Source organism: Zingiber officinale, chromosome 1A (assembly GCF_018446385.1).
Source record: "Zingiber officinale cultivar Zhangliang chromosome 1A, Zo_v1.1, whole genome shotgun sequence".
NCBI lineage: Eukaryota > Viridiplantae > Streptophyta > Magnoliopsida > Zingiberales > Zingiberaceae > Zingiber > Zingiber officinale.
Window position 1 is genome coordinate 57,367,460 of NC_055987.1, and position 24,790 is coordinate 57,392,249.

Consider the following 24,790-nt stretch of genomic DNA (forward strand, 5'->3'; position numbering starts at 1 on the left):
CCTAAGTTTATTTCGTTAATTCCTTTTTCCTCCCTGATTTCTTTCTCTCCTCTCCTTCATTGCGCCGAACTCTTTTCCCCGAGTTCTCACCTCGCGATCCGTCGCACCACCGCCGGTCGCAATGAACCGCATAGCCGGCGACTTCTTCTCCCTCGAGCTATAGCCGCTGGCTCTTCTCCTCGCAAGGGCACCACACAGCTATCCTTTCCGCCCTCACGCGAGCACCGGAGGCATGCCACGGTACCTGATCGCACGGCGTTGCTCAGGCCGCCGCTCGCCAGATCTTTCTATTCCTCAGCCTCTCATCTACAGCTCTGCTAGGTACACACCTTCTCAGACCTTTGCTCCGCACAGGCCGATCTTCAGCGAAAGGGTGGGAAATCTGAGCCCTAGTTTTTTCCCTCGTCGCTGCACTCGTGCGCTACAGCTTCGACCACCACTGAGACCTTCTTTCGATCCAGCGAGACGCTGCCCCGATTTGGCCGATCCTCTCTGTATCACGACCACAGACTCTGTTGTGGCTTCGACAGGGAAGAAGGCTAGCTCTCACCTAATCCAGAGTCGTGCCCTAGCTTCCATCGCAGCTGATCTTCACTGATTGCCACGCTCCTCTGCTTTGGGACGACACCGTAGTAGTATTCAGATTTCTTCATAGAGGAGGTTACAGGTCTGGTTTAAGGGGTAAGGTAATGTTTAGAAATGGATTAACATAGATTGTTTTTCCATTATATGTATTGGTGTGTGGAGATTTTGATATTTAGCTGCTTCTTGTAGTTTCAGCTAGCGCTATTTGCCGACAATTCACAGTTCAGTCCATCATTTCTGGAAGCCACTTTCCTCAGTTGTGAGTCCACAAAGGAGGCTTCCTATTAGGGTGAGTTGCTGGAATTAATTTATATTTAGCTTAAGCTGAGTTGAGTATGGAATGGTTATGAATAGTTGAGATTATTATGGTTTGGGTTAATTAAGTTAGATGAATTAAGTAGAATTGATTCATGATGCCTAGTTGATTTAAGACGTGGATTAAATGATGTATTAACTGAGGGTTAATTGATACATGATTGATTATAATAATTGGATTGTTAGTTTTACCTTGATGGATAGTCGAAGTATGTTAACAAAGAGGGTTAACTAATTGAATTGAATTAAATCATAAGGGGATTTGGTGTGAAAGAAGTGTTGGAGCAGTAAAGGGAATTAAAATGTTGATTCCTAATCGGATTGGGGTTAGTATTAGTTATCTGGATTATGATATAACTTAGCAGTATTATGTATTCTGTGTTGCAGGATACTAGTCGGAGACACATCTCGACGTGGCAATATTTATCACTATCGGCAGATAAAGGTGGGTACTTCTTGCTTTATCTCTTTAGTATTTTGATCCTAGTGCATGAGCTTTATGTTCAGATAGTTGTTGTATCTATCTTGACTCCACTCTTATTTTTCTTGCGGTTGATACTTCCACTCAATCTTTGAGCTACTCGTTTCTATATCTATACAGTCTCTCATTGCTATCGATGATATTTAGTAGATACTATATTACTAGGTATCAGATACCATATACCAGATACCAGACATTAGATATTAGGTATTGGATATATGGGCACCTGATACCATATTTTTATGCTTTGGTTTGCTGTTTATTTACACACCTTACTGAGCATGCTGGCTTCATGTAGCATACCTGTTTCTGTTTATATATATATGATGACTGTTGCTTTGTTCGCATCATGTCATTGCATGCATTGCCGGTGACCTTGGCTCCCTTGTGGTTGAGATGGTCAATGGCTTGGGTCGCACGCTCGGCCACTCATGGGTAGTGGTAGCTGGAGCGTGCCGCTTGTCCTATCGTGCCCCCTTACTCGCACACTCATGGGTAGTGATAGCTGGATTCGCGGGCAATAGGGACCCCCGTCGCAGATGTAGCTATTCAGCTACTATGCACCTGTCCATCCAGTCACTCAAGAGTAGTGGCGGCCTTTGGGTGGTACAGTTGTCATCGATCCGGCCTCTCGACCATACTGGGGTCATGGTGCAGAGAGGTGGGCGGGGTGACCATCCGTGCATACGCTGTTATTATTATACCTGCTGATACTGTTGTTTCTTATGTTGTTGTTGCTTATCTATGCTGATGTTACTAGCTTATGTTGTTTTTGTTTACTTATGCTAATATGCTTACATAGGTTGAGATATATACCTGTGGTATGTGTTTAGACACTAGCGTATTTACTATTGACATGTATATACCTCACATGATACCATGTAGTTATGAGCAGTACTATAGCAGGATTTTGCTACACTTACCTTCCATTACTAGCCTAGGATATGGTTTCAGGTATGGACACTTATTATGATATCACTGTAGTATCTGCTATTTCCATATGAGACTGTATACCTTTGCATCTCTAGTTTGATTTACTATACTCATGCACTATCTGTCTATTACCCGCTGAGTCTTTATACTCACCACCCTGTATATTGGTAATTTCACCAGGTAACAGGTAAAGGATTTATGGAGTCGCCTGGAGATCCTGTCCGCCAGTTCCACGTCACATTCGAGGACGATATTATGAATTTGGTATACCGTACGTTAGTTGTGCTTTGGTTTTATTTCTTGTTCTTGTGTTTGTGTATCTTGTATTTAGTTTGATTTTATTGTGTCAAGCCGAGCCGACTCGCAGTTAGTTGCTTTGTGTATTGTGATCGTTGTTTGTGATTTCCGTTGTGTTGATTTTAGTACAGCCGTGTGGGCTGATTAATATATTTATATAACTGCGTGGTTGTGTTTATTTCTGTTCCAGCCGAGTGGGCTGATTATATAACTGCGTGGTTGTGTAAATATATTCCAGCCGTATGTGGTTGATGTATTTTGTATGTATGTATGCCTCAGATTGTCACCCATACAGGGGAGATGCTGCCGAAATTTTTCGGTAAGGACTCCTCTGGGGGCATGACAATTTATTAGTATCAGAGCGAGGTTTATGAGGCCTATTTTCATTTGGTTTTTCATGATTTTGTTTCTCGATGTGACTTTTCAAGTTTTGGGACCAGGCAGTGACAGGAATCTCCAAGCTATAGGAGGTATATTTGCATATTGTTATCTTACATTTCTGTTAGTGCATGCATAGTTGTTATGTTAGTTATGTTATGTATTAGTATGCTTTTGTTAGTACCTATCCAGTTGTTTGTAGCATACATCACATGTGTCGGGTCAATCACTGATCATGGTTGACCCTACTGGAGATCAAGGATTACAGTCTCATGGGATTTCTTTTACCATACCACCAGTATTAGTAGTTCTGTTATCACTAGTTTAGTAGTGGTTAGTATCTGCTAAATATCATATTGTTTCGATTCGTGGAGAACCAATTTACTCATATTGCTTTGGTTCGTAGAGAACCGATTTACCTTTATCGACTTGGGTAGTAGGGGATTGATTTATCCTAGTTGGTTCGGTTCGTAAAGGACCAATTTACTCTTGTTGCGGTTAGTAGAGGACCGACCTACTTTTGTTGACTTGATCAGTAGAAGATTGATCCATTCTTGACGATGTAGATGGTAGAGTACTGAGTTACTTTTATTAGTTCGGTTGTAGGAGACCGACTCACTCTATTTTATAGAGATTCTGATCCTCGAGTTATGTGTGTTAGTTAGATAACCTAAAAGTGACATTTGAGTTCATGACTTGTACAGACGGAGAATTGACTGAGTTAGTTGCATACTATTGCTGGCTTGACTAGTCTATAGAGGATCGATGTATCCTATTCTATGGAGACTTTGACCATGGACTGTATGTACCTGGTAGGATGACCTTGAGGGTACATTTGGATAGATGATCCCCACTGACATGGAAAAGTATGGAGCTAGTTGCTTAACACTTACGAGATACAACCGTTATAGGGTGTATGAATTGGTAAGTACATTCAGATACTAGAGTGCAGTTGGGAGCATGTTATGATGGGTTTTGTTATAAGATTACCCAGGATATGGAGAGGATATGATGCGTTGGAAAATCAGTGATTGATTGGTGAATTTGCTCTCTAGTTATTAATTTATAGAATGGATTCTTTAGATCGAGTAGCAGGATTATATGGTAGAGAGATTACTGGACGCCAGGGTATATCTCTGAGTATTGAATTGGATGGAGATTCATGATTCACATCACGATAGTGGCAGATTTTACAGTAGACCATGAGTATAAAGTTCTATTTTAGAACTGTTTTACATCTTTAGACAGATGAACAAACTGAGAGCTTATTGTGGATGTTAGAGGATTTGCTGATGATACTAGGTGTTGTGGATTTTGGATATGATTGATTTACTTACAGTTGGCTAGACAGCAGTGTGAGAGTAGCGGAAGAAGGATGAGCTCATAACCCACAGAGTCATCTTTGACAGTTGGGGATTTGTTATGATACTTGGATGGAGTGGTATATGAGTATGTTGTTTGGTTGTTACTCTTAGATGAGGATCCCTGAGTGGAGTAGTAAATTTGGGGACCAAATTTTTATTAGTGGGGGAGAATGTAAAATACCGAATCAGATAATAATTAAATAATAAGGTTTAATAGGCTAATAGCCTTAACGGAATTTTTAAGAATTTTTAGAAATTTTTCTGCAATTAATCGGAGCTCGTACGGCATATTTAGAGGGGATGTACTTATGGGCTCGAGAAAAGTCTGTTTATAATACCCAATTAAAGTGGAAATTAATTGAGGAATCAACTTAGGCTTTAATTGAGCAAACCCTAAGTTTATTTCGTTAATTCCTTTTTCCTCCCCTATTTCTTTCTCTCCTCTCCTTCATTGCGCCGAACTCTTTTCCCCGAGATCTCACCTCGCGATCCGCCGTACCACCGCCGGTCGCGATGAACCGCACAGCCGGCGACTTCTTCTCCCTCGAGCTATAGCCGCTGGCTCTTCTCCTCGCAAGGGCACCACACAGCTAGCCTTTCCGCCCTCACGCGAGCACCGGAGGCATGCCACGGTACCTGATCGCACGGCGTTGCTCAGGCCGCCGCTCGCCAGATCTTTCTATTCCTCAGCCTCTCATCTACAGCTCTGCTAGGTACACACCTTCTCAGACCTTTGCTCCGCACAGGCCGATCTTCAGCAAAAGGGTGGGAAATCCGAGCCCTAGTTTTTTCCCTCGTCGCTGCACTCGTGCGCTACATCTTCGACCACCACTGTCTGCATTGCTGTCCGACCGTCGGCCGAGACCTTCTTCCGATCCAGCGAGACGCTGCCCCGATTTGGTCGATCCTCTCTGTATCATGACCATAGACTCTGTTGTAGCTTCGACAGGGAAGAATGCTAGCTCTCACCTAATCCAGAGTCGTGCCCTAGCTTCCATCGCAGCTGATCTTCACTGATTGCCACGCTCCTCTGCTTTGGGACGACACCGTAATAGTATTCGGATTTCTTCATAGAGGAGGTTACAGGTCTGGTTTAAGGGGTAAGGTAATGAAATGGATTAACATAGATTGTTTTCCATTATATGTATTGGTGTGTGGAGATTTTGATATTTAGCTGCTTCTTGTAGTTTCAGCTAGCGCTATTTGCCGACAATTCACAGTTCAGTCCATCATTTCTGGAAGCCACTTTCCTCAGTTGTGAGTCCACAAAGGAGGCTTCCTATTAGGGTGAGTTGCTGGAATTAATTTATATTTAGCTTAAGCTGAGTTGAGTATGGAATGGTTATGAATAGTTGAGATTATTATGGTTTGGGTTAATTAAGTTAGATGAATTAAGTAGAATTGATTCATGATGCCTAGTTGCTTTAAGACATGGATTAAATGATGTATTAATTGGGGGTTAATTGAAAAATGATTGATTATAATAGTTGGATTGTTAGTTTTACCTTGATGGATAGTCGAAGCATGTTAACAAAGAGGGTTAACTAATTGAATTGAATTAAATCATAAGGGATTTGGTGTGAAAGAAGTGTTGGAGCAGTAAAGGGAATTAAAATGTTGATTCCTAATCGGATTGGGGTTAGTATTAGTTATCTGGATTATGATATAACTTAGCAGTATTATATATTCTGTGTTGCAGGATACTAGTCGGAGACACATCTCGACGTGGCAATATTTATCACTATCAGCAGATAAAGGCGGGTACTTCTTGCTTTATCTCTTTAGTATTTTGATCCTAGTGCATGAGCTTTATGTTCAGAGAGTTGCTGTATCTATCTTGACGCCACTCTTATTTTTCCTGCGGTTGATACTTCCACTCAATCTTTGAGCTACTCGTTTCTGTATCTATACAGTCTCTCGTTGCTATCGATGATATTTAGCAGATACTATATTACTAGGTATCAGATACCAAATACCAGATATCAGACATTAGATATTAGGTATTGGATATATGGGCACCTGATACCATGTTTACATGATTGGTTTCTTTGTTTATTTACACACTTCGAGCGTCCGGCTTCGTATAGCATACATTTCATTTATATATATATGATGGTTGTTGCATCATGTCATTGCATGCATTGTCGACGACCTTGGCTCCCTTATGGTTGAGACGGTCGATGGCTTAGGCGCACTCGGCCACTCGTGGGTAGTGGTAGCTAGGCGTGTCATCTGTCGTGCCCCCACTCGTGGGTAGTGATAGGCTGGAGTCGCGGGCGGTGGGACCCCATCGCAGATGTGATTATTCTATGCACTGCCCATCCGTCCACCGAGAGTAGTGGCGGCCTTTGGATGGTACAGTTGTCATCGATCCGACTTTCGACCATACAGGTCGTGGTGCAGAGAGGTGGGCGGGGTGACCATCCGTCATCTGTTATTATTATACCTACGATCTGCTATTTCTTATCTTGTTGTTGTTTATCTATCTTGTTGTTACTAGCTTATCTTTGTTGTTGTTTACTTATCTTGATATGCTTACATAGGTTGAGATATATACCGTGGTATGTGTTTAGACACTAGCGTACTTACTATTGACATGTATATACCTCACATGATACCATGTAGTTATGAGCAGTACTATAGCAGGATTTTGCTACACCTTCCTTCCATTACTAGCATAGGATATGGTTTCAGGTATGGACACTTATTATGATAGCACTGTAGTATCTGCTATTTCCATATGAGACTGTATACCTTTGCATCTCTAGTTTGATTTTCTATACTCATGCACTATCTGTCTATTACCCGCTGAGTCTTTATACTCACCACCCCGTATATTGGTATTTTCACCAGGTAGCAAGTAAAGGATTTATGGAGTCACCTGGAGATCCTGTCCGCCAGTTCCACGTCACATTCGAGGACGATATTATGGTTTTGGTATACCGTACGTTAGTTGTTCTTTGGTTTTATTTCTTGTTCTTGTGTTTGTGCATCTTGTATTTAGTTTGATTTTATTGTGTCAAGCCGAGTCAGCTCGCAGTTAGTTGCTTTGTGTATTGTGATCGTTGTTTGTGATTTCCGCTGTGTTGATTTTAGTACAGCCGTGTGGGTTGATTAATATATTTATATAACTGCGTGGTTGTGTTTATTTCTGTTCCAGCCGAGTGGGCTGATTATATAACTGTGTGGTTGTGTAAATATATTCCAGCCGTATGTGGCTGATGTATTTTGTATGTATGTATGCCTCAGATTGTTACCCATACAGGGGAGATGCTGCTGAAATTTTTCGGTAAGGACTCCTCTGGGGGCGTGACACATCCTCTCCTCCTTTTCTTCTCCTTTGACCGGCGACATCAATTCTCTAGGAGACTCTTGGTGGCCCTATTTTGCTTAGAGAAGAAGTAGAGAAAGGAGGATTTGTTTCTTAGGATCCCTTGGAACTTGGTTGGTGGCTAAAGTTCTTCATCTCAAGGAGTTCGTTGATTGGCCAAAACTTGCTTGAAGAAGAAGTAAGCTTGGGTGGATTCTCGTCTCGGTAAATTATCGCCCACACAACGTCCGAGATAAGAAGAGGAATACGGCAGAAGATCGTGAGATCTATAAGTTATAAAAGGTATAACTAGTTATTAGTTTCCGCATCATAACTACTTCATCCTTTTATTTAGATCTTGAAATACTAAACACAAGAGGCTAATGAATCTAGGTAATCAAATTTATGTTTTTGATTTTCTGTTTCTTTTGTTTTTCGAACTTGTGATTCGATTGTTCTTTTTGGTTAAACCTAGGGTTACTATAAGAAAATTAAATATTAAATTTCGTTGAAAGGCTTTGTCTAAGAAGTGGTGGATGCTCTCATACCCAAGAAGGCTTAGTGTCTCGCCATGTTTAACCTGGAAGCCGATCTCTGAAATTAATATTTAATTAAATTTATAACATGGGTGGATTTGGATCAATAATGTTAAGCATCGTTTACTATCCAACTCTAAACTACTGAGAATAGATAAGTTGAATTTGGAATCAATAATGTTAAGTTCTGTTTGCAATTCCTAATTTAATTTCTAAAGAACACAATAGGTTGTTAGGAAAGGTTCAGGACTTGTACAAAATTTTTATAAGGGAACCGATACGATATTCCGAGTAGCAACCAACAAATTGTCTACCTCCCCCTAGACTTATACTTTTCCGTCTCCCCCTTTGATCACAAAAAATGGGGTTCTGAAAAAATATAAGGGTTAAAAAAAATTTCTAACTTTCTTGAAAAATTTTAAGTCGAAAAAAAAAACTCTAAGTTAGAGAATTTTTGAAAAAAAAATCTAACTTAAAAAAAATAATTTACGAAACAATTTATAACTTTCAGACGAATTTTCTAACTTAAGCAAAAAAATGTTCTAAGTTAAAACAACTTTTAAGTAAAAAAAATTCTGACTTAAAAAATTTTGCAAATTTTTTTTTTTTGAAAATTTTTCTAAGATTTTAAGCAGAAATTTTAGAAAAAACTTTTAACTTTTGTATAAAAGTTTTATGCAAAAAAAAATTCTAACCATAAATTTCTAATTTCAGAGGACCTTTTAACTTAGCCAATTTTAGTTTTAAAAAAATTCTAAGTAAAAAAATTTTGAAAAAAATGTTTAAAAGAATTTTTAAAGCATTATTAAATTTCCACTTAATGCTTTTATCAGAAATTTAATTAAACATTTTATTTCAATATTTTTGGCTTCCAAGTCGTGGCAGGCACTAGGCCTTCTTTGTTATTGAAGTAACAACCACTTCTTTAGACAAAGCCTCATAAAGAAATTTTAATGTCTAATTTTCTCGCTGAAAGCTCTAAATCTGATTAAAAATTCAAGTCAAACAAGACTTAGGAACCAAATATAGGTTCCAGCCTACTGGATTAACTAAAAATTTCTTGGAGACATATTTCTTTGAAATATTTCTAATCTGCCCCTTATGAAATCAAAAATATCAATTTAAATTATTAAATCTTCTAAAATTTGTATTAAATGAACATGCACAGTTTTTCAAGTTATCTACTTGAATTTTCAAATTTTCATTTTCTGATTTCAATTTCTCATTTTCTAATTTAACATTATCTAATTCTTCAAAAGGGAAAGATTTAGCTAATATTATTTTTAAATTCTTAATTTCTTTTTCTAACTTGCAGCAGTCTTTAGTTAAAAACTTAACAAACATAAAAAGTTTATCGGGAGGAAGAGATCGTATCTCACTTACCTTGTCGATCTCGTTGTCCATGTCTCCCCCTGAACTGCTACTTTCTTCCGACGTAGCTCTCCCTTCGTCGATGCTCTCAATGCTCATCTCGGAAGAGCTTGAATCGCAGTTGTTTTCTTAATGACTCGCCATTAATGCGAGTCCGGAGAACGCCTCGACTTCCGATTTGGACGACGTATCATCCCACGTCGCCTTTAGGACCTTGCGCTTTTGGACAAGCTTCTTACCTTTATCCTTGTCTTTGTTCCTCAGGTTGGGGCAGTTGTCCTTGACGTGCCCTTCTTCATCTCAGTGGTAGCAGCAGATGGTCCTTTTCTTTCTGCCCTGCGGATGGTTAGTAGTTCTAAATTTACAAAGCTTTTTAAACCGTCTTACCATCATTACCATTTCCTCGTCGTCGAGAGAAGATTCTGACTCAGGTTCATCTCTCGATGCTTTGAGGGTGACATTGTTCTTGGGCTCCTTCATACCTGGACATCTTGATTCGTGCACTTCAAATGTCGAGAAAAATTCTTCTAGTGTAATTTTTTCTAAATCTTTTGAAATGTAAAAGGCATCTACTAGTGATGCCCATTTTGAATTTCTTGGAAAAGAATTTAAAGCGTACCTTAGTGAATCTCAGTTACTTACATTTTCTCCGAGATTCGACAGTCCGGTGATGATCTCTTTAATTCTCGAGTGCAGATGCACAACTGCCTCGTCTTCCCTAAATCACAGGCTGGTGAACTGATTGTGAAGTAGATCCCATCTAGTGAGCTTGGCTTCGTACGTTCCTTCGTGCAGCTCAAGGAACTTCTCTCAAAGTTCCTTTGTCGAGTCGTAGTTCCTGATCCGATTGACTTCTTGTGGCGGAAGAACGCTTAGCAGATGGTATTCTGCTTTGTCGTTCACCACGTAGTCGGCCTGTTCCTTTTTTGTCCATTGATATTTTTATTTGCCCTCTGGAGCTATAAAGCCAAATTCCATTATTAAAATTAATTCAAAATCAGTTGTAAAGAATACCTGCATTTGCTTTTTCCATGTAGCAAAATCCCCTTCTAATTTCGGTGGGTAGATGCTTGGTCCGACCATTATCTTTGCTTCGATTGGCGGTTAGTCCTCCTGAAGCACCTTGGCTCTGATGCCACTTGTTGAATCGTGGCAGCCGGCTAAAAGGGGGGTTGAATAGCCTGAAAATAAAACGTAAACCCTTCTCAAACTCTTAAACTAACACTTGTATAAAATCAAAAAGCAATAACTTAAAACAGAAAATACGAGGCACCGGAGTTGACTTGGTTACAACCGAGGAGGTTGTTAATCCAAGGAGAATGATCGTACTAAAAACTTCTTCAGGTGAAGAAGCCTCTTACAACGATGAAGCGCAGAAAACAGAAGCTTAACTACAGAGAAAGCGTACAATTGTAGAAAGAATGAATTGCTTTTGTTGTTGAAAAAGCTTTTGGACCAAGGCTATATTTATAGCCTTGGTCGGGGTGCCCTGAGGGTTCCGGGTGCCTTGGGAGGGATAAACTTTATCCCCCAATGTTCAGATCAAGTCAAAACTCGATCCGGTCAAAAAGTCAACTCCGGACGTCCGAAAGTGTTCTGGGCGCCCCAGAGGGGTCCGGGCGCCCCTGAGGGAAAAGTCAACCCCGTTGACTTTTTCCAGCCCGGGTCTTCTGCTCCGACTCCGTTCTCCTCAGAACGAGCCTTCCGCTCGCTTGGGTGATCTTTGTCATCCAGAATAGGGCTCACCCGAACCCAACTTCCGATCTTCTCGAGTAGGCTTCCGTTCCGGCTTCTCGTCCCTCGGAATTGTCGCATGCTTCCTTCTCATCCGCCAGCGTACTCACCACAGTCTTCGTCCCTCGGTCGCACCCCGTGCCGACCTTCTCATTAGCTGCATCTCTTGCTCCTCGAGCAATCTTCCGCTCCGGCTTCTCATCCCTCGGAACCACCGCACGCTTCCTTCTCGTCTGCCGGTGTAATCTTCCGCAGCACTTCATCCATCGGACGCACCGCGTGTCGTCCTTCTCGCTAGTTGCATCTTCCACTATACTACCTGTGCTCCTAAGTTCCTGCACACTTAGACACAAGGTTAAAAATACACATGACCTAACTTAACTTGTTGATCACACCAAAACAACCTTTGGGGTTCCAACGGAGTGTTCTCCCGCAGCCAATGGCTAAGAAGCTAGATATCTACCTCATCCTATCTACCCATAAGATCATCTGTGGTAGATCATTTTCTCGCAGATAGTCATTGACTTCCCATGAGAACTATTCGTGATATCATATCGTTGTGCTAGTCAGGACTTGTTACATGCTTTCTATATGTTAATCATATATTTATTTGTGTAGGTTTGGATGTACTGTGTGTATTCCTGATTTATTGGTTATACCTAATTGAGTAGGTTAGTGGAGTTTTATGTTGTTGGTTAGACTTTTGGTTAGAAGATGGTTATATTATTTCTCTTACGCTTATGGTAAGTATTTATCAGAGACTGTATTTCCTTTGATCTCCTATACTATATTGATTATTCACTATCTATCTTATACCTGCTGAGTATTTTGTAATCACTACCTCTTATGTTCACTTTTATTTCTAGGTTAGTAGATAGAGGATGTATCGTGTCTCTTAGAGGTCCTGGCTGCTAGTCCCACATCACACTTGATATTGTGTTTTCTACATTATGTCTTGTTGCTTTGTATTTGCATTTTGGTTATTGTTAGTGGATTTTAGTCTTGTGGTGTATTCATAATTATTGAGTTAAGTCGTGCCGACACACAATCACTTTTAGTTTTCTTGTTGTGAGTGGATCGTGTAAATCCCTCAATCTTTCACTATGTTTGATTCCAACCGTGTAAGTTGTAGTTATTACACTTGTACAACCTTGTTGTAATGTATCCAGGTTTCATATGTTGTCATAAGAGAGAGGGAGATGTTGTCCTCTTATCGGCAAGCATACCTCTGGGGCATGACAACAAGGATTTTGAGCTTATAAATAGAGGCTCTTCCCTAGGCAACATTAACATGAGAGTCAAAATCTTTCATCCATTAGCGATCACTCTTCCCATTGTTCTTCCTCCACCTCTCTCATTCTAGTGATAGTGGTCGGGTAGAATGTTTAGTTCACTATAAATAATCAGTGCATGGTTGCAAACGTGGTTGAGCCGTAGTATCCTAGAAAACATATGTTCTATTAAATTTCTAAGCATCATTGAAGAGGGGATGAAAATATTTTAAGGAAACTATATTTAACATAGTCTTGGTAGAGTTCTAGTTCAACTCCTCAACTTTTCCTCTCAAGTACTCTGGCATGGATTCCTATAGAGTCACAATTCTACGTCTCGAGTCATCTAATAGCTTGGCCTACCATTCTTCATCTTGTCCATCGAGTGTCTCAATCTCTTCGATTAGAAATTGAAGGGGGAGTGAATAGCTTCTCTGGCTTCGACGAAGATAAGTTGTAGTGGAATACTTGAAGTGAAAAACTCTCCAATGCTAACACGAGGATTTACTTGATATCCACCTCCTTGAGGTGACTAATCTAAAGATTCAGCCCTCTCTCACACATACACTATCAAAGATCTCCTTCCCAGAAATAATTCGGAGGCGGAGAAGTCTCATACAAGCTCAACAACAAGAATACAACTCGAAACAAGGAAACAAATGCAAATACAAATTGAAATATGACTAATCTAAAGATTCTTGAGCTTTTCTTGTCTTGGAATGTCTCTTGAAGGAGGGAAATGTAGCAGCACTTATGTCCCCCAAATTACAAGAACTGGCATTGAAAGCTCTAGTGAAAAGTCCACGAAAACCCTTTTCTAGGGTTCTCAGATGCCTCCCAATCGATTAGGCTCACTCCTAATTGATTGTCACGCCATCTGAACATCTAACACCTGCATAATGGCTCTTTTTTTTTTTAACTCTAATTGATTAGTGATTCATCCTAATCGATTTAGTAATTTAGGATACTTACTCTTGTAATGTCCTTTTTCCCTACATTCAAAGTAAAAAATGTGATTTTTATTATTACAACTTGAAATTTTTATACCTTTGCATGTAGGGGTGGCAAATTCTTCATTCGATCCGAATGTAGAGGGTTCTTCTTGCTCCAATGCCAATGATCTACATTCCCCCTCAATCCTTAAGGTGGATGCCTCTTCATCTTCATCCTCTGATGTTGAGCATCTCTCAACCTCTAAATTCTCATGTAGATGAAACAAAGAGTTTCTCTCTTTGCCTTTGTCGTTGCTCTCAATTGAGGATGAATCTTCATGGAGCTTCACCAATTTTCTCCATACCTCTTTAGCATCTTCATAATCTTCAATTTGGCTCAACATGTTGCTTGGCAATAAGTTAACCAATAATTTGATTACTTTGTCATTGGCCTCTCATCTCTTGACTTGTTCCTCGCTTTAATTGCTCTTGTTAAGGATTTTTCCTTTGTCATCCGTTGAAGCTTGAAACCCCTCTATTAGAGAAAATCATTGCTCTATCTCCATCATCAAGAAATTTTTTATCCTTGATTTTCAAAGACCAAAAGCTTATCGATATGAATGATGGAGGTGCTCTAGTATCATATCCGAGTCCATCTTGGAAATCCATCTTGAAGTTGAGCTCCCTTGATGATAATCTTTGACTAGTTGACTTTAGGGCTCCAACTTCTTCTTCTTCCTCTAGCTCATTGCCCTTTTTAGCAATGAGTCCGATGAAGAGTGACCTCACTCTGATACTACTTGTTGGGACCAAGGAGAGCTAGAAAGGGGGGGGGGGGGAGAGAATAGCATCTCTTGCTTTGACAAAGATAAGTTGTAACGGAATACTTGAAGCAAAGAACTATCCAATGCTAACATGAGGATTTACTTGGTATCCACCTCCTTGAGGTGACTAATCCAAAGATCCGGCCCTCTCTTAACATATACACTATGAAAGAGCTCTTTCTTAAAAATAATTCGAAGGCAGAGAAGTCTTATACAAGCTCAAGAACAAGAATACAACTCGAAACAAGGAAACAAACACAAATACAAATTGAAACATGAATTGACACTTTGAACCTTGATTTTCTTGAGCTTTTCTTGTCTTGGAATGTCTCTTGAAGGAGGGAAATGCAGCAACACTTATCTCCCCCAAATCTCAAGAATAGGTGTTGAAAGCTCTAGTGAAAAATTCCTCAAAAACCCTTTTCTAGGGTTCTCAAATACCTCCCAATCAATTAGGCTCACTCCTAATCGACTGTCACGCCATCCTACCATCGAACACCTACATAATGGCTCTTTTTTCAAACTATAATCGATTGGTGATCCATCCCAATCGATTTAGAGAGCCCTAATCAATTTCACAACTCTCTGTTCACTCCCAAAAAGGCCTTGATCGATAAGTCCAATCGATTAAGCCTTCTTAATCGATTGCTTTAATCTATTCCCTCTTCTCGCATCAAAGCACTGTCGAATAGATTGACCCAATAGATTAGAAGTGGTTGAATCAATTAGACCCAATCGATTCAACCATATTTTTCATGAATTCCTCTTCGTGAATCTATTGCCCCTAATCAATTAGGCTCGGTCTAATCAATTGACCAATCGATTCGGGTCCTCTCTGTGTTCTTGTAAGAACCTCCTAATCGATTACCTAATCGATTAGTTTAGGTCCAATCGATTGTCTTAATCGATTGCCTAACCCTAACTTGCTTAATCTAAGTCTAGGGTTCCCTTGCTCAATCTCTAATCAACCATGACCTACTGGGATTTCTCCACCATGTGTTCTGTCAATCCTTTGACCCATTTGAACATTTCTCCTTGTATCAAGTGTCTGGTACTCTATGACCCACTTAGACTTTCAAACACTAGGTATCTGGTCAACCTTTGACTCACCTGGAATTTTTTCTCATGCCAAGTGTCCGGTCCTCCATGACCCACTTGAACTTTCAAATACCAGGTGGCTGGTCAACCTTTGACCCACCTAGATTTTTCAATATTTGACTTCACTCACCAGGACTTTTCTTCATCTAATTTCACACACTAGGATTTTCCCACTTGGCTTCACTCATCAAGGGTTTCTTATTCTCTAACTTCACTCACTAGGACTTCCCAATTACTTGGTTTTACTCATCCGGAATTTCCAATTGCCTGGATTCACACACCAGGACATTTTTCACTGTCCAACTTCACTCACCAGGACTTTTCACACCAAGCGTACCAAGCGTCCGGTCATCCATGATCCACTTGAATTTTATTCTTATATCAACCATCCCATTAGTCTTACCCTTACCTAACCTTCAGTTAAAATTTTCTCAATCAAGTATCTAGTCAACATTGACCTAGATGACTACTCTCTCATATCAAACTGGTCAACCTATGATTAGTAAAGAATTGCACCAACAATCTCCCTAATAGATAATTACACCTGCAATCTTCATATATTATCAAACATCAAAACTCAAATTTGAATCAAACTGATCAACTTTGACCAATTAACAATTGCACCAACAACCTGACTCAACTCAATCTCTAAACCATTTGACTCTACTTCTCGAGTCATTCAACAACTCTGTCTCCTTCGCGACTGATATGGGTTAGGTTTTGTGGGTCTCCCGATGAGGAAAGAAAAGGAAGAAAGAATCAAAGGAGACAGGCTAATATCGGCCGGTACATACCTTTAGAACAAAGATAGACTAATATTGATCAGGACATACCTAATGGATGAAAATAAGCCAATATCGGCCGGGACATGCCTTCAGAACAAAGATAGGCTAATATCGGTCGGAATATACCTTGCCGAAGGAGGACAGGCCAATATCGGCCGGTACATATCTTCAGGACAAAGATAGGCTAATATTGGTAAGGGAATACCTTCCGAATAAAGGTAGGATAATATCGATCAGGACATACCTTATGGATGAAAATAAGCCAATATCGGCCGGGACATGCCTTCAGAACAAAGATAGGCTAATATCGGTCGGGATATACCTTGCCGAAGGAGGACAGGCCAATATCGGTCGGTATCTTCAGAACAAAGATAGGCTAATATTGGTCAGGGAATACTTTCCGAATAAAGGTAGGATAATATCGGCCAGGACGTGCCATCAAGGTAAAGGTAGGCCAATATCGGTCGAGACATACCTTCCAGATGAAGGTAGAATAATATCGGCCAGGACATATCTTCAAGATAAAGGTAGGTCAACATCGGTCGTGACATACCTTCTGGATGAAGGTAGAATAATATCGGCTAGGGCATGTCTTCAAGATAAAGGTAGGTCAACATCGGTCGTGACATACCCTTAGGATAAGGATAGATTAATATCGGTCGGGAATGTTCTTTCAAGTAGATAGCTAACAAAGATCATTCAATCAATGCCTTAGAAACATGTTGAATAAAAGGCAGCTTATTGTTATCTTGTAACATAATAAGGAGGTGTCAAATAAAATAATTCATGACAGATGTTATATAAAATAATTCATGACAGGTGTTATATATTTTTCGGCGGGAAATATGCTTTCAGGTTATCTTGCAGGTGCTAAACGACAAAGAAGGTACATCTGGGGTACAAAAAAGATTCCTTAAAAATCATCTTCTGCAAGTACGCACCTGACATCATCTCATAACGAATTCTAACAAACCGGGGTCCACTTCATGATTACGGAGGTTATATGAAGTGGTATAAAAGGGGGAATCCTCTCCGTTGGCTAGGTGAGTTCACAACATCGTGTACTTTCACAACCCTAGTTTCCTGGCTACTGTTCATCTTCTTTCTTCTTCCTTCACATCAAGAGAGATCACTAACTTGAGCGTCGGAGGGCCTAGCCAGGGATTCTCACCCCGGTCTTGGGTCACTGACGATAGTGTTGGCTGGTCTCTTGTGTGCAGGGGGCCTTGGAAGCTTGGGAGTCCCACTTTCTCCCCCTCGGACTGGGATTCCCTCCTACTTATCAGATTTCCTTCGGTGATTCTGGTTTTCTCCCGATCCTCTTTGGGTTTCTCGGATCGAGGTTCTATCCGTATTGTTCTTCATCAGCACGGTGGGTTTCTTTCTTCCGGATCTCCGTCGCGGTCAGCTTCTCAGACAGGATCAAATTTGGCGCCGTCTGTGGGAATCTCACCTGAGTCTGAGATTACGTGATGGAAGAGGCTAGGAAATCAAACCTACTTACTATTAGTCGGGTGGATTTAGATTCTCTTATCAACTCCCATGTCCAAAAAGCCTTGCAGCAACAACAACAATAATTTCAAGCTCATACTGGAGCTACTCTGCCGACCGCTCATCATCCAGCGATATCGACCACCGAGCATCGGAAAGGAAAGGAGCTAGAAGAAGAAGAACATGTGTAGTTTCCTCCAGCTACTGTTTCTCCTACTAGGCATCCCCGAGCCTTCCTTCGCACTCCCCTGGATCCAGGGGGTAAAAGGCCAGTGTTCCAAGAATCCTCTGGCGAAGCACCAGACAGAGAAAAGCGTAAGATCAAAATGATGACTAGTGATAGCTCACCAGAGAAGGTCATCTCTCCATTCTCACAAAGTGTATTAGATGACCCGCTTCCCAAGCGGTATCAAAATCTGCAAATCGGGGAATATACTGGAACAACAAATCCAGAAGATCATCTGTTGAAATTTGAAAACGTAGCATTGTTACAACAATTCTCTGATGGAGTGAAGTGTCGGATGTTTCTTACTACCCTCGGAGGAGCAGCACAGTGTTGGTTCAAGAGATTACCAGAAAAATCTATTCGGAAGTTCAAGGACTTCAAGAAAGTCTTTCTACACCATTTCTCTAGCAACAAGAGGTATCATAAGACTCCTTGGAGCTTGTTTTCGATCAAACAGTCATCTAAAGAATCTATCCGAGCATACATCAAAAGGTTTAATCAGGTAGCTATTGATGTGCCTAATGCTACTACTGAGATATTAGTAAGTGCTTTCTCTCAAGGTCTAAATGATAATGATTTCTTTAAAGATTTGGTAAGAAATCCCCCTGTTAATTTTGATTCCTTAATTGAGCGGGCTACTGAGTTTATTAATGTAGAAGAAGCTCAAGCTGCTCGCAGAAAGGAGAGTGTCACCTCTTCTCCTACCCAAGTTAAAGAGAAAGCTCCAGCTCCTGTGCCTCCACCAAGAGGTCCTAGAATAACTCATCCAACCCATCGACAACCCGAGTATTGCCCACAAGCTGTACAGCATGTAGAGATACAGCCAGAGGCACCTAGGAGGTGGTGCACTTATCATAAAACTAGCAGTCATCATGCTGAAGACTGTTTTGTTTTAAGAAATAGACGGGTCAATAGAGATCGATATCAGAGGCAGAACTACTATCGACAACAATACCCCAGGCAGCAAAGTCCACCCAAATTGGAATATCGTCTGGTTGAGACTCGGCAGGAGGCAATACCAGTCCCGGCCGGTACTAGTCAAGTATCAGAAAAAGCACCTTCTGAAATTGTGATGACTCGACAGGAAGAAAATAGAAATAACACTGCTCGAGGCAATATCAATATGATTGCGGGTGGACCCACTGATGGGGATTCTAACAGAGCCAGAAAAGCACATGCCCGAAGATTGGAGATTCATGAAGTAGGGTGCAGCATGGAACGAGCGGCCGGTCCTGAAATAAGCTTCGGGCCCAAAGATCTTGAGGGGGTAGAGATACCCCATGACGACGCATTGATCATCAAAGCTGTGATAGCCAACTACGCCATCGCTCGTACCTTCATAGACACGGGAAGCTCCGTCAATATTATATTCAAGAAGGCTTTTGATCAGTTACAAATTGATCCAAGTGACCTTCAACAAATTGTTACTCCTCTGTATGGATTCACAGGTAATGAGGTACAACCTTTAGGTCAAATAAAGTTGGCCATTTCATTGGGAGAAGAACCTCTGATGATGTAACACCCACTAAGCTTTTAAGATAAGTATATGAATGTAGGATTTTGCCTTAGAAAAATAAAAGGAAGTGGGTTGAAGCAAAAAGAAATAAAATGAAATAAAAAGAAGAGGAGGTCAAGGATTGAACCTTGAACGTCTTATATTATAATTTATAGAATTAATTAGTAGAAACCAATTGGGATAGAGAGAAGATATTGATAGCAAAGGAGGGAAACTCATGATAAGGGTGAGAGTAAAAGTTAGCCAAAAGAAAACAAGAAAAGAGCAAGAGAAAGGCAACTTGCCTTCCTTCCTTCTCTCCCTCTTTCTCTCTTCTCTTGCCGAAAATAAAAGAGGCTAATTAAGGGGATTCATTCCCCCTTATTTCACCATGAATGATGAGGATAAATAAATAAATAAAAATAAAAATAAAATAGAAAAAAAAGGCTAAGGGAGAAGGAAAACAAAAACTAATTTTGCTACTTCTTCCTCCTTAACATAAAAGGGAGCAAGTAAAGAGAAGAATTCTAATTTTTCTCTCATTTCTCTCATTCTCCCCTCTCCATCACCGAGAACCCCAGCCCCCTCTCCTCCATCTTCGGCCCCAAGCCAAGGTTTTCTCCTAAGAAAGCCTAAGATACAACGAGGACTTAGCAAGAGGAACAAGGGAAGGGAACTAGAAGAAGAGGCTACTTCTTCCATCACCATACCTTAGATCCACAAGCGAAAAGGATGTAAGTTTCCCCTCACCTATGGTACAAGGATTTTTATGTGATTTTCGGGTTTTATGAGGATTAGAAAACCTAGAATAGAATTTAAGAAAATTCGGCCAAAGAAGAGTTTCAAATCTAGGAAGGTTTAAACAAGTCCTTATTTCGTGATATTTTTCTATGCTATGTAGGAAGGTTTTCCTTCATGTTTTTATACCTATATGATGCTTGGTCAGAGGAGTACCTAACCCTAGAATTTTGGCCAAAAATGTTTTAAAGAGGTTAGGGAAATCATTGTTTAACCAAACTAGTACAAGATTCCCTTCATGAATATAGAGTTCTCTTAAAGAATTGTATGTTGAATATTGCTAGAAATTCATGAACTCTTCATTAAGATTTTTGGCCATGTTAAGATGGATAGCTTAGGAAAGATTAAACAAAATTTTAACATGCTCAAGACCTCTGTGATATTAAGATATGGACGTGGTTTAATGCTCTCATGCTTAATTAGGGTGTAGAGAATTTAGTTACATGATATATGACTTGTAAGGTCACAAGGGTCCTAGCTTGTTTATGAACCAAATTTGTATATGATGTTCTTAGTAATTTTTGCCATGAAACTTACTTAGGTTTTCCATGCTTTAGGCCACTTAAAACCTAGATTAGAGAATGGTAGGTTTCGGCCATGAGGAAAAAAAATAAAAGAAAAAGGAAAGAAACCTAGGAAGCCTAAGACACAATGCACATGTATGTTTATTATGCTTGTCTTTATACATGCTATGAAACTTGTATGACTTCCTATGCTTTTAGGCTATTTGAAGCAAAGTTAACCACTGATGGGTCTCGGCCAAGTAGGGTTTAAATGACCTAGAGGCCTTAGAATTGAAACCAATTGTGTTAAAAATGCTTCTTATGGAAATATGATAATGTGTTGATTGTGTCACATGCTTGTATAATTTTTCCATGACCTAAATGGACCATTGTAGGTCTCGGCCATGAAGTGATAGATGCCCTAGAAACCCTAGAACAAAATTTAAATATGCTCATGTCACTCTACATAAAATATGATAAGTAGAAAGCCAAAGTTCTCATGCTATATGTTGCTTAATGACCTAAAATGAGGCTAGGGTAAGTTTCGGCCATACCCTTTGTATGATACCTTATTATGAATTTATACATGATGTTAGTTCAAGTTCACATGCTTGTATGCTTGTCTTTAGCCCTAATGAATACTTGTGAAATTTTGGCCATGACATATGTTAAGGGCTTGAAGAACTTAGGAATTAGCTCAAATATGATTACTATGTTACTTGGAAGAAAAATGCTATAAATATGGTTTAAGGTTCCCATGCTTTCATGACATTTGGGACCTTGTTTCACACCTGATAAGATTCGGCCACATGAGTTTAGGGACTTGGAAAACTTAGAAACCAAGTTAATCATGCTTATAATGCTTCCTATGAAATTGATGTGATGATAATTTAGGTTCCACATGCTTGGAAGTCGTTTTTATTTTTACCTAAATTGAGATCTAAGGGGGTTCGGCCATGATAAGAACCCAAGGGATTAGGAAGCTTAGAACCCAAGTTAACTATGTTACCATGTTTCTTATGTTAGTATAATCACATGATACATCCTTATGCTTAAACATGTATGCTTGTGATTTATACTTTCCATGATATGATATGTGCTTAGAAATATGCATGCTTTGATAATATGTTATGTGCTTAGAATATGCATGCTTTTATGATATTCTATGTGGATAGAAATATGCATGCTTTGATGATATGCTATGTGCCTAAAATATGCATGCTCTCATGATATGCTATGTGGTGAAAATATGCATGCTTTTTATGACATGATGTATGCCTAAGTGATGCATACTTTTTATGACATGATGTATGCCTAAGTAATGCATACTTTTTATGACATGATGTATGCCTAAGTGATGCATACTTTTTATGATATGATGTGTGCCTAAGTGATGCATACTTTTATGATATGATGTGTGCCTATGTGATGCATGCTTTTATGATGTATGATATGTTTAAGTATGACATGTACGTTACTTTATGTGGCTTGTACCAAGGGTGGGCTCCATAAGCGCCCCGGGGTCGATGGAATAAGACTCGGGTCTCGTTAGGGATGGGCTCCTAAGTGCCCCTAGGTTGATGGAATAAGACTCGGGCCTAGTATGTTTACCTTGTAGGGTTCAAGACTTGCTACCTTGGACCTACATAGGTTGCGCGCAATATGTAAGTGGTACATAGCCGGGATCCCCATTATGTTGAGATTATATTCAAGTATATATGTAAGAAGAAATGATTTTAAGGATCATGAGACATACACATGTTTTTCGGATACATGTTTTCAAAATCATATTGCATATACCTTATGATCATGTTGTGATGATGCTATGATTTATGATATGCCATGATTAGATATGATTATGTTATATTTCATGCTATGCTTGATATGTCATGCTACCTTATGATGATGCTATGATATGCCATGATTAGATAGGATTATGTTATGTATCATGCTATGCTTTTATAGCTTGATATGCCATGCTACCTTATGATGATGCTATGATATGGCATGATTAGATATGATTATGTTATGTAACATGCTATGCTTTAAGAGATGATGTGCCATGATTAGATATGATTTTGCTATGTTGCATAATATGCTTAAAGAGTATGATATGTTATGCAATGACTAGTTGAGATCATGTTATGTTGAGATATTCTTTGATCATGTGATGATTTTCGGTTTTAGTGAGTAGGAAAGGAACTTACTGAGCCATGAGTGCTCACAGCTTACTTTCCTTGTACCACAGATAAAGGAAAAAGCTGGATGTGCTAAAGGAGCAGCAGGAGAGGCAAGGAGATGTGTGTGGCTGTGGCTAGGCAACCAAATAAGAACCTGCTTTAAGAACTTTTAAGAATTACGCTTTGGTTTCATAAATTGTAGTACTAAATGGGTGACTTGATGTTATGTTTCTATTTATCTTGTTATCATGTTATGGAAACCATATTAGTGTAGTTCGGATATGCAAACAAAAGAAAAGTTTTATTAATCTAAGAAAAATTATTTTAAGGCTTCCGCTGTAATATGTAAATAGAGTATCGTAGCCCCGTCCCTTAGGGTTAGCAGGGAGGGCGGGCGTTACAGGTTGGTATCAGAGCCAAAGTTTTTGCCAGCTCACTACACACACATCAAGCCTCCGACCTGCCGCTCCAAGTAAGAATGTTTATGCTTAAATTTCTTGTTATATGCTTATGCTTAGTTTCATGTTATATGACTTATGCTTTATTTATTTTTCTTCCTTGTTATATTGCCTATGCTTTATTTTCTTTGCTATATTGCTTATGCTTTATTTCCTTATGTTATATTGTTTGTCACTCTATTCCTTATTTTTCCTTATGTTGTTTATGCTTTAGTTTCATGTTTTGCTTGTTTATGTTTGATGCTTTATTCCATGCTTTTAGTTATAATTTAGATTAGGATTACGTATTGGTAGCTTAGGAATAATACCAGAACAAATAGATAGAAACAAAACAGTATGTTAGATGGGCTAAAAACGATAACCACTTACACTAGTCTGTTTGTCCTTATTTAGATAAACATGGTTAGGACACGCAATGCCCGAACCGAAGGGACAGTGACTCCACCAGACCTGACGCAGGTAGTCGCAGACCTCCAACATCAAATCGCGGAGCAACAACAGCTGATCACTACCTTAATGGGTCAGCAAGGCAACCCAGTTACCCCACCGGCAAATCAGAATGCACTACCGGTTATACCTACAGCCGCGCCAGTGCCCCCGGCAGCTCCTACTCCGATGGTCCGATAAGAGGCCTATCTGATTTAGTGGCAAAGGCTCAAGCCAGAAGCATTCTTGGGAAACTGCGAACCATGGGATGCACAAGCCTGGCTCAAGACCGTGGAAAGCAATGAATAAGGGCATGAACCAAGCACTGACCGGAGGACAAAAATCGCACAATACCAGAACCGACTGGAAAGGAAACTCAAGTGGAAAGAGGAAACAGTGGAATAAAACAAAAGGTGGTCCGGCCAATAAGCAGACCAAGTACCCTCAGTGTGCCACATGTGGGAAGATGCATTCTGGAGTATGTCTCCTAAGTACCAGAAAGTGCTATAACTGCGGAAAGGAAGGCCATCTAGCGAGAAATTGCCCAACTCAACCTCAGGCACCACCTCCGCAGAACTTTCAGAACAGGAGTGCCCCCGCACAGCTTCACCAGATGCAAGCTGCCATAGAAGGGACTTCAATCAGCCAAGGAAGATTGGAAGCCCCTCCCACTATGGCGAACGCCAGAGTCTACTCTCTCGCTCAGGATGACGTGGCGAACGCCTCTACTGTCATCACAGGTCAGCTATCTAATTTTAGTCAGTATGCTAGAATTTTTATTCAATGCTGAAAGCGAACTGATGAGGGAATCCATCGAGAAACTGAAACATGTTTCGTATCCGTTAGTTGAAACCATGTCCGGACGACTCTCTACCCTCACCATAACACCAACATTATTTGAGAACATGTTAGAGAAGCAAACCAGGGACCCGAGCCTTCAAAGAATTAAACAAGAGACCGCAGGAGGAAAGAATGACGGGTTTCGTATCGTAGACGATG

General features: G+C 40.0%; 2 long non-coding RNA genes across 2 annotated transcripts; both read left to right on the forward strand.

The window, feature by feature from the left end:
- Window positions 1-628: 628 nt before the first annotated feature.
- On the forward strand, window positions 629-1,406 carry LOC122004170. Its single transcript, XR_006118219.1, has 3 exons — window positions 629-686; window positions 775-874; window positions 1,288-1,406. It is a non-coding gene; the product is annotated as an uncharacterized LOC122004170 (long non-coding RNA).
- Window positions 1,407-4,757: 3,351 nt separating this feature from the next.
- LOC122004186 lies at window positions 4,758-6,116 on the forward strand. Its single transcript, XR_006118220.1, has 3 exons — window positions 4,758-5,458; window positions 5,541-5,640; window positions 6,053-6,116. It is a non-coding gene; the product is annotated as an uncharacterized LOC122004186 (long non-coding RNA).
- Window positions 6,117-24,790: the final 18,674 nt, after the last annotated feature.